Raw genomic sequence first — 12171 nt, forward strand, 5'->3', positions numbered from 1 at the left:
AGACTTCGAGGACTGCCTTTTTCACCTATGTAACATTGAAAAAATCAGGCACATCCTTTCTCAAAAAGATGCAGAAAAACTAGTCCATGCTTTTGTTACTTCTAGGCTGGATTATTGTAATTCCTTATTATCAGGCTGTCCCAACAAATCTCTAAATACTCTCTAGTTGATCCAGAATACTGAGAGGAACTAGGAAAAGAGATCATATTGGCTCCCTGTAAAATCCAGAAAATCATTTAAAATCCTCCTCCTCACCTACAAATCCCTTAATAATCAGGCACCATCATATCTTAAAGAGCTCATAGTACCCTATTATCCCACTAGAACACTGCTCTCCCAGAATGCAGGCTTACTTGTGGTTCCTAGAGTCTCCAAAAGTAGAGTGGGAGGCAGAGCCTTCAATTATCAGGCTCCTCTACTGTGGAACCATCTTCCAGTTTTGGTGGAAGGCAGACACCCTCTCCACATTTAAGAGTAGGTTTAAAACCTTCCATTTTGATAAAGCTTATAGTTAGGGCTGGCTCAGGCTTGGCTTATCCACCCCCTAGTTCTGCTGCCATAGGCCTAGACTGCCGTGTGACTTCTCATGATGCACCAAGCTCCTCTCTCCTCCTCTTCCTCTCCATCTGCACTCCTTCATATGGCATCAATGCTCGTTACTAACTTGACTTCTTTTCTTTCCCGTAATTTTGTGCTTTCTCGTCTCTCTCCTCTCTCCTCCTGTCGCTTTCTGCAGGTATTTCTGCCCCTGCTGCTAGAGAGTCTGGATCTGTGACTGCAAACCACCTACTAACCCCATGATCCTGCTCAACACCCCCTGCTTCAAATATTATGAATATCAACTATTATTATATTTAAATTTAATAAACTGTTGTGATTTGGCACTGTATAATAAAAATTGAACTGAATTGAATTGAATTGAATTGAATAGTGAGCAGGTGATATGTGGTATCAGGCGGCCATCGTGCAAAAGTGTAGGTGCATTTCTTTGTCAGCATTTTAAAGGAATAGTTGAACATTTTGGGAAGTAAGCTTACTTGCTTTGATGCTGAGAGTTACGTGAGAATATCAATATCACTCTCAAATCAGCTAGTTAGTTTAGCTTAGCTAAAAGGCAGGAAAAAGTGAACAACTAGTCTGGCTCTGTCCCTATTGGTAACAAAATCTGCCCAGTAGCATCTCTAAAGCTCAATTATTTGAAGGTTATATCTTGTTTGTTAATGTGTACAAAAACTGAAGTGTAAAAACAACACTCTCGTGGTGACTGTACTGCATATAACCCTCCATAAAACCACAACTTGTCATCATTACAATTCGGATTGTTTACACATCAAACAAACAAGATATAATGCTTTAATTCGTGGGTATTACAGACGGATTTTTGTCACCTTCAGGTAGAGCCAGGTTAGCTGTTTCCCCTCTTTCCCATCAGACGGGCCAACAGAGGGGGCTGGCTGCTCGCTATTGCAGCTTCATATCACTCTTCTTCTACTACTAAACACTTGCTCTTATAGAAAACTGCTTTGTAAAACTCAACCAGACACTATCAAGTGCCAAGTGAATCCACAACATTACCAAAAATGTCTTTTCAAGCCAAGAGGTAACCCAGGGTTAGAATCAAAGGTGTGGTTACGGGACTTAGGAATCATACTACCAGGTATGGGTATACAACGTACTTGGATGTAGGCTAGCATGTGATCTACAAAAATAGTGCATAATTTTTGATTTAACATTTTTAACATGCTATTTGTTCAGTAGGTGTCAAGGGCTAATGTGGGCCACCTGTGTAACTTGTTTTACAAATTGAAGGTGGGGAATATCACTTGGCATGAAAAAACATTTAGTAAAAAGATTTTTTTTAATGCTTTAACCCCTGTGGAGAGGAAAAAGAGTGAAAGCGATACAGGAAGACAGGTAAAGAAATGATTACGCAGCTTGTCAATTTAGTATTCTAAACAATGAAATACAAAAACGACACAAGCAATGGGAATCTGTTTACCAAAGTATTTTATCTTATAGTGTAGTATTTATTATTTAAGACCATTTTCTTTATTGAGTCTTCTGTTTCTGCATAGTTTACTTTAGCTTCACTCACCATGGTAGGCTACGATATGATTTTCTCATACAGTTTAACAAGTTACTTAGTTAGTATCCAATGTTATCAGTCGGCCTTCACTATACTTTATCATAGTACAACAATTACCATGCATAGATAAAAACACTGGATATTTTAATGATATGGTGACTGCTGAACTGGAAACATCCCCAGTTTTCATTTCAGAAATCTTGCGACCTTACTCCAGAGTGGTATCAATCTTCCTATATTTCCTATCTTATCTTGGCAAGAAAGTGAATTGGCACATTTTCACAATTTTAAAATTCCACATTTAGTAATGAATAACATGATTTATTAAGATTGTATTTTGTACAGCATGACTGATGTAAGGAGCTCCAAATACTTTTCGTATTGTATCAGACTACAGTTATTGATTTAATAGTAGACCAATCACACACACACACACACACACACACACACAAATACACACAGGGCACAATGCATAATCAATCAGTGTCAGGCGCTCATTAGCATCCACTGGAATTGGAAACACACTGATACATTCAAACACAAATGGTTTTGCATTTAAGGACAACCAACTATTTGTGTATATATGCATATTTGCATGTGTGTGTACTACTTTAGACTTTTCTTTATTCCTAGGAGGTGTATAGACATACATGTAGTTACACTATGTGCAAACAAGCACACTGATAAATCGTCACTGTTTCAACAAATTTGGCAAGAGTGGTTAATTAAGGATTTGATGTTCTTAGTGGTGAATAATCTGAATTATTGTATCATTTAACTGGTCTGTTGTTCTCATTGTGCATCCATGTTCGTTTGTTTGAATGGATATGTGTACTTAGCCCTTTGTTTGCAGTCCACGTGGGGTAACATCAGTGTTAAGGGGTGGAAAATTAATGTTCTGATATGGTTACCCTTTCTCCATGCCATCCTCAACCAGGAAAATATATAGACCAGATTTGCTGTAATGTAAATGACATCTGTCTGTTTCCTTCCTTTGGAGATACATATAAAGTGCTCAGGGCCAGGTACCCATCCTTTCTACTAGTAGTTAGTGAGAGACAGCCAAGGTAAGCCTGGCAAGATGCCTCAAATCTGCAATGGCTCAAGCAAATAAGTGGCAAAAAGGGCATGAGAGGAGCACATAAATGGAAAAGTCAAGTCATGTAAGCATAAAACATATATTGTCTCCAAAAGCATTGACTCGTCTTTATGTTGAAAACTGAATGTTGCGAGTAATATATGAGAAGAAAGAGGATGTCCCTGACCTCTCATGTTGATACAGTGCACCCTCCTCCTTTGCTCTACCAACCACTATCACTTGCATCTCAAACTCGAACAAAACAGGCAAGAATTAGATGTTTGCACGTGAGACTTTGCTTTCCTCCGCAGATGATCACAGCAGAGTTAGCCAAGGCTGCTTAACCACAATCGCCACAATCAAACAGAGCCAGAGAAGTGAGGGACAGGCTAACTAAAAGCCAAACACTCCACAGCCCTCTGGGATCGTCTTTTTTGTACATGGAACATGCCAAGTGTTCTGTATTCATGGGGGAAAATCACATCCTACAAATGACATGGAGTCCCCTCCAATGACACTGGAGCCTCCTTGTGCTGCATGGCGCGTGGTGCTGAATGCAGGAGAAACAGCTTGGCAGTTCCCTCAGGAACAGCCCTGCTGACTATCTGCAGCTGTGCTGAGAATTGTCATTTTTAAATATTCACATATTTAATTAGATGAAAGGGCTCTCACAACACGAAGACATAGTACAGACAAACACTCATTAGGCTGGTATGTCAGCTGCATGTGAAGGATGTGCTGTAGAGTTTGCTTGCATGAAAATCCTGACTGTGCAATTTATCAGATATTTTTTTAACTATTAGAGTTTTTTTTATCGTTGTCTGAGCAGCTTTTCAGTATTTCATGTAAACATATTCTTATGCAACATGCACCACACTGAAATATATTTGGCTGGATTGTGAATGTTCATATATCTGTTTTATTTTGTATCGGGCTTCTTTTTTAAACTGCCAAGGCAATCGAGGATCTATTCTCCATTAGCAGTGTTACTCAGCAGTTAGTATTGAATGACCCTGCTATTTTCATGAATCATTAGAGAGACCATTAGACTCTCAACTACCAATACCTTTTTTTCCCCTCAAGTTCTTAATCTGTTTCTGCAATGTTTTGGACTCCTGTGGGTTTATAAATGATGTTGCCCTTGAATTGACTCCGGATCAAGAAAACAAATGTCAAGATCTGATGAAATCAGAAACTAAGTTTTGAACATAGGGTTGACATAATTGAAAAAAATGAGGCTGATTTAGACAGCACATACTGCTTTGAATAAAACAAAATATTTGCTGAACTGAATGGTATGAATCAGACATGACAATACTACTGGAAATTAACACATGAACCTGATCCCTTTTTCATTGTTCTAAGGCAGGTACTAAATGGAAGTAATTGCTTTATTTAACATATTATAAAAGAAATTAATTCTATGTTACACCCAGGTGAATAAAAATGCAAGCTAACAATGCCAAACTGCCAAATGTTTTTGATATTGTGGTGAGAGTCGGTGGAAGCATCAATTAGCTGTGTGCATTGCTTTGACCTGTCACTGGGATATCTGAGCACCTTTTATCATTTAGGCACAGTGTGGAGTGTGAGAGGCATCATTTTGAATCATGTGTTATTGTTTTTTTTTTTCTTTTCTTTTTTTTTACTGGGGTTAAAAATATGTCCCTACACCATGCAGAATCCCCAGAACAGTCATGTTGTTTACTGCCGATTAACAAAGGGAAGGGAAGTCAAGACTGTGACACCAGTAACGTGAATGAGATGCCACAATACCACCGCAGGAACACATGAAAAATTCCAAAGCAGCAAGTCTGTGTGTGAAATAAAGAGAGCAAGGCACAGAGAAGAGAAAAACAAAGAGAAATAGATATAGTGAAAAAAACTGTGACGTACCTCCCTATTAATCTTCATTGCCAAATCCTTCCTAACAGAATACAAAAATACTGCTAGTATTCTTTAATACGGTACAAAATTAACAGAAAAACACAACATTGCTAAGTGTTTTACAGACATGTTTTCAATGAAGATCAGACCATTTGTATTGAGTGATAGTTGCTATTGCTGCATAACAAATAATTGACAATTTTCAGGCCAAGAGCAAACAAATGACTATTGGGTCAGATTTCAAGGTAGCTCACTCAAAATGATTCAAAATTAATTAATTAGTCATTTCAGCTCAATCTGAGACACCACAGCTGCATTTTGTCTTGACAGAGTCGCCTCAAATGAAAATAGTTAAAATCCTTCCATTCAGACAGGTTCAAAGTATTTTAACTAACACACCCCTTCATTTGAATGAGAGAAGCTTGTGTTGTCAGACAGTCAGGTTCCTCTATCAAGACTGTTTTGCCTGTGAGGATTTATTTTATTTTCAGATGTTCTTGGATATATCAAAGAAAGTGTATCACAGATAAAAATCTCACATAAAGACTATTAGTTGGATCATGAAGCTCTAAGTCATCAAACTGGTTCAGTAAAAATTCTATGTTAAAAAAAAGCTATTTTTAACCAAATCTGTTTTAAATATGAAAAATATCTCTCATCTGTATCTTAAAAGAATAGATTGGCAGTTTGGGAAATACACTTCTTCACTTTCATGCTTAGAGTTGAATGAGAAGATCACTCTCACTCTGTCCTAATCTGTTTGTTAAATATGGGGCTACAGCCCGCAAACGTTATCTTAGCATAAATGCTGAAAACAAGGGGAAATAGCTCACCTGGCTCTGTCCAAAAGAATCAAAATCTGCCTACCAGCACCTCTAAAGCTTGTTATATCTTGTTATATAATTAGTACAAAAAGTAAAGCAGGATTTTTTTTACAAAGCCAAGCTAATTGTTTTTCTGTTTCCAGTTTTTGAGGCTGCATTCTTATATTTAACAGATATATATGAGAGAGGAATTAATCTTCTAATCTAACTAATCTAACTCAGAATGAAAGCAAATAAGTGCATTTCCCAAAATATATAACTACTCCTTCAAGAATATTATAAAAACAAAAGAATAAACACTGTAGTGAGAATCTAGGAATAGTAACTTGGTATCAAGTCAAGTGAAAGTAAACTCTTGCATATTTAGGCGAAAAATCTACCAAAGCTTGTAGCATTTTAATATTAGCCACCCACTAAGGTGTAACCAGGAACATTCCACACACAAATAAACAACACAGCTTGCCCAGGCAAATCCTTTCCTTGACCCAAAAGAACATGTTTGAATCTGCAAACATTTAGTGAGAAATTAATGAGAAGTGACATAACAACTAGCAGAAGCAAGATGACACATCTACCCAACATTAGTGTGGGCAACACCATTTCTACATTTGTCTAATATCCTAAAAATACACTTTGAACAGGATGAGGAGTCTGCCAAAGGATCAAATAGGCACCAGTTGGCACCGTGGAGAATACCTTGGATTCCTGCGGCACAGTGACTGACGTAGCCCTGCACAGGTCAAAGGATTAGCAGGTTTGTTAGTGACAAAGATGAGTAACAGGAAGGAAGAGAAAGGTAGAAAGTGGTTGCTTTTGTTTGAGGTGCTTTTAGCTGCTTTATTACTGCCCGTCACAGGTTTTTGGAAACAACTGCAAAAGCTTACTAAATATCTGGCTTACATAAATTAACTTATTTTTACCGCTTTCTTTTCTTGAGATGGAAAGCATAACTGATTCAGTAGAAAGTATACTGTATATTTAAATGAGTTATTTAACAATAAAATTAAAAGTAAACAAACAGTAACAATGAATATCCAGTATTCATTTTAATTGGTAGAGGTCTCTCCTATTATGCCTTTCTATAGCCAAATAAATATGCACATTCTCATGTGTGAATCATGATTCAATAAGCTTACATATAACAACAGCATGACATGCTACATCTCTTCCTATAATTAGGTTTCTATGTCCTCTCCCCTAGGAGCCCAGTGTCAGTTGGATGAATCTTGCTTATTATTTCCCTCTTCTGTTCTGCGCTCACTAGATGTCTATCACCACACCTGAACAAATAAGAGGACAGCTCTGTGCATATAACTTCTGCCAGGAAACTTATATTAGCACATAGACATAGTCAGTTGGCCAGGATTCTCCTTAAGCCCCAGTTTAAATAGAATGTGCTATGAAAAATCCAATGAATTGTGAATTCATACCATGTCATCAGGACTGGTCCAAACTGGAATTCTCAGGTAATAAAAAGCCTGGTTTATTAAGATTATGCCACCACTACATATTTCAAATCTTTCCATTGTGTTTCTATATCTTCACATTGGAGTTATAAGGTTCAATTGATGATCTAATTGGTTTTGATAATTATGTTCAGAGTTATCATCTCCTAGATTGAAAATGCTGGCATGTATTTTTTTTTTCTTTTTGATCAACAGGCATCCTAAATATAGTCTACATACGAATTTCAAAATTCAACAATAACACTAACAACTCATTTTATGCTTGGAATTATAGATTCTATCTGCTGTGAAATGACAAAAAGCACCTCATTTTCTTGAATAAAATAGACATTGTAGTCTTACTTTGCTTTAATACAGAAAAATTTGCTCTTAATTTTTACCTTGACAAGCTGGTCATCACTGTCAGTGTCATTATTGTACTGTATGTTTTACGTAGTAAACATTAGGTGCTCTGTTAGGAGTACCTGAGAGTTACCATCAGATCACTTAAATGTTAAGCAACTAGTAGCTAGAAACAATACATCTTAAATTGCTACATTAAAATTAAAATTAAAATTCTAGCCTTCATCTCTGAAGTAGTAATATTAACCTTGAATTAACTAATAATTACAATTACAATCTTAATAAAAAATAGAATAGTTTCATTTAACTGAATCATTTTTGTCTAAGTTATTGTACAACCTTATTTTTCTAATAAATGTGTCCTTTATTGTCGTGAGTACACCACAGCAGGTGCCAAACAGAGCAGAGAATCTGCCCTTAGGGTGGAGAACCATGGTTCATGCTGCGATGTTGCCCAAGTCCTGCTGAAGTGTCCCTGAGCAAGACATGGGCACTGCTGTGTTACTGAACCTACATTCTGCCCTGTTGTGAGGAAGTGGACAACCAAAAAGAGAAGTTCCCTATGTTAGATATAGAGGAGAGCAAGGATGTTTGTAACACTGTCAGTTTGACCATTCAGAATGAACAATGGTAGTGTCAATATTTTACACACTGGCTTTCTTCTGGAGCTCAGAGGCAAAGTTTCATGTCTCTGTGCATCATACAAACATAAAACAGTAGAGAGAACAATCTAAATTGGGTTTAATAATGAAGATTAAATGATTAATCTTAATAAATGACCGAGCTGATTACCTTTGTCCTTACTTTCACTCTCTGTTTCTCCATTGTACTAACAGTAGGCTATGCAAAATTTCACTATAGTTAGAGTATGGACCTTAATTATGCAAATTTTCTTTGTGCTGCATTACTCTGCGTTACTTGTGCATGTTTGGCCACTTAAGAACATCAGAATCAAGCTGTAAACGTAACATGGACATAGTATATATTATCACCTTTTAAGTTGATATGGCAAAGTTGCCAGCAGACAGTTGCCTATTTATACATCCATCACATACGGGGCAGGACAAGACTTTGGATGGATGCAGTGTCTGTGGAGCTGGCCTTCACTGTCACTCGCTGCCCATCATGGCTTCATATAAGACTGAAGAGGAGGGTGGGGAGCAGAAAAAAATAGGTGATAGAAAGAGAAACATTATCTCTTGAACTTATACTGTACCTTGAACCTTTTTCTCCCACTTCGTCTTATTTTTATATGTATATATTTTAACTGCATCTTACTCATTATAGACATTAACCTGACATTTTATACCAACCCTACCTTATTCACTTTACATATGTTCAAAATTGACAGTTTACCCATACAGTCACAGTCACTATCAGCTACAGCTTCACTGGACCAGTTGGATTTTCTTGCTCAAAGAAAGTGGTTGAATATTAAGTTATTAAATGCTCCTTATTGCTGCTGTATTGTACTAATGTGACACTTTTCATATAAAACATGTTCTCTTACATCATGGACAAGGAAGATGCCATTCTTTCACCAGGATTCTTATCCCCTGCCTTTCAGGGCTGCCCATTTTCTTGATGGGTCCAGGTGACTACAAGAGTATTTTATCCACTTCTGAGGAAGAAACTGCTGCAAAAATGAACAATGAAAAAGGCTCTTTCCTGTTCACGGGGTAGTGGCAGGCAATAGCAGCTTTGCAAATATCCATACCTTTGGGGTCCTTTCATATTTTTGAAAGCTTAGTTTGAATAAGAAGATGGAAAGTGCTCTGGTTGGAATTCATAGTATCAATACTCTAAAGTGATGAAGAAAAGCAAACTTAAATGTCTATGAACATGATACCGTTTAAAACCACTTTTCTTTGCATGAATGAGACACACTGTACATAAACATGCTCCAGTATGAGTCACAGGTGTAATCAACATCAATGCCGTGATAATTCTACCAGGTTAAAAACATGTAAACATGTGTGGAATAGAAACCTTTCAGTGCTGAGTAGAAGCATACAAATACTGAAGGCCAAACCAAGAAAATTAAGCAGCTTGTCCTCCATTTGCTCTATTTGGATTCATCTCACAGGAGATAGCAATCAGCTCAGTGATGTAGCTAGGGTTTATTTATTTATTTTCACCTTTTATTTATTTATATGTAGTTTTAAATACCACCCACGTCTGCTCCACATTCCTCTTGTCTTCTCACTTGTTAAGATCTAGGCACTGCAGCACGGAGCTGATAGTCTTTTACCTTTGTGATTCATAGATCCAAAAGCCTTACATACTGCATATTTACTCCTCTATGTGTGAGTTTAGATATTTCAGCCCTGACAGAGGCTTTATGTATATATAATGTTTATATTAGAGAGTGGGAAATGATTTCTCGATTTCTGAAAGAATCAAAAACACCAGCGATGATATGAATTTATTGCCACATGTTGGGATATTGTGATCATTTCCAAGAACAATACAAGAACAATTGGTGATTTAAGATTATGTGATCACGCACAATAATAATTTCACAAAGGTTGAACGGTTGAAAACGGTTTATTAAAAAAGACCTTAACAGCAGTCTGCTGAGCTGCAGTGAAAATAGTTAATAATCATGATAATCATGATCGCTAATCAAACCTGAAAGTTCTGTTATGGGCAGTCTGAGTTGGTTCATCTAAAACACAGAAACCAAGGATTATGATTAAACTTTTTGTTTCATAATGTGTTAATCAGAGTGAGACTTTGCCTTAGCTTTCTTGGATTAAATTGTGTCTCAGATGCTGAACCACAGAAACCTCTGTAGAGGCTACAGAGCAGATGAGTCTGCACTGAAGCTTCCTCTGCAAACACATCCTTATTTAGAACTGCAAGAAACACTCTGCATGTAAAACAGGAGAGACACTGTAAATTTTAAATTAGACCTAACTGTGAACCTAATCTAAGGGTCATAAATCATATTAATCTAAATTTACGAAAAATCTCAGTTATGGAGAAGGAAAAGGAGGCATAAACAGAAATGAAAAGAGAATCACATGATATCCACCTTTATTTCAGACAAGCTAGTGTCAGTATAGTCTCTTACTAAAGAAAATCCATGAATATTTTCATTTTATTCTCTGAAACACAGGTAACTTATTTTTAGAGCAGGATTAGAGCAAAATCACTTGCTGAACAAGGACATCTGTGGGTCATATAGAATAATACAAGACAGATGTTGCCTTCTTATGGTTGATAAATTACAGTAAAAGAGCAATGCAGTTTCACCAGTATAATTTTATTTTGAGTTTGTATCTCAAAAATAAACAAAAAATTTCACATTTACAAAGCCTTTTATATTATTTATTTATCATATTAATGATCTGACTATGATTCTTTAATAGAGCAAATACAGGTTCTTTTTATGTATAACAAATGGAACCTGTCAGAATAAAAGCTCGACAAAAAAAAATTACCATTTTCCATTACATGCACATACTTTAGCTCAAATCATGCTTTCCCTTCCATTCACGTCCTTATGGCTAACAGCTTGTGTGATAGACATGATTCACATGCCCCAGTATACACAGAGTGGAGGAAGCAAGGATATTGAACATTAACCTTTCTTAAGCTGCTGTTTTTCTTGAGGAGATTTGGAAGGATTTCTTATACTTAAAATTGAAATGCACACTTCAGAAGGAGGAGCGGACATGCATGGGCTGAAGCTACTTTGTCAAACTGACACACTAAACCAAAAAATGTTTTTTGATGTCTTTCATGGAGTTAAGTTGCATAAACGGAGCATGAATGTAATTGTTGACTTTGTTCAGGGATTTATCACAGAAAATATCCAAAAATTGACTATTTTGAGCGTGTGTCTGTTTATTTTTTCCTTTTTTACCTAGAAATGACATCACAGACCCAATAGACCAATTCATGTCTCTTAAGGCTCTCACTCAAATAGGAAACAATGAGGCGCCCTTTTCAGGAACACTAATTTTACTCATCATGATCAATCAGTACAGCATTTAGTGGTTTTATGTAAGATTCAAGAGGCTGCTTTGATTTTGAGACCTGAGCAACGAAAGATGAAGGACTTCTAAAGATAACAATGTTAAATTTTGTATAAAAGAGTTCAACTATTTGCTGGTGGGTCATGGAAATAAACTATGTATTTTTTTAATTTAGCTGAATTTAAGATTATATACTGAGGTTTTTAAGTGCTGAGTCTTAACTGTCAAAAATAAAATAAAATAAAAACACTCATTCACTTTTCCATTTTTTCACAACTATGTACCTAAACTCAAATAAAGAGTTCTATGAGCCTGCCATTAGCAAATGATGTTTCCTATCAAACCTCACTCAAAGCATTTTCTCTTAATTTACACTGACGTTAAACAAACTACCAAGTCTTGAGAGCACTTGACAGTTTGTGAGATGAATAAATAAAGGAACACATTCTTTTATCTGAGCACATCCCCGTAGATCTTACTAATGACAGCAGCGGATATTTAACTG

This window comes from Xiphias gladius, chromosome 5 (genome assembly GCF_016859285.1).
Source record: "Xiphias gladius isolate SHS-SW01 ecotype Sanya breed wild chromosome 5, ASM1685928v1, whole genome shotgun sequence".
Classification (NCBI taxonomy): domain Eukaryota; kingdom Metazoa; phylum Chordata; class Actinopteri; order Istiophoriformes; family Xiphiidae; genus Xiphias; species Xiphias gladius.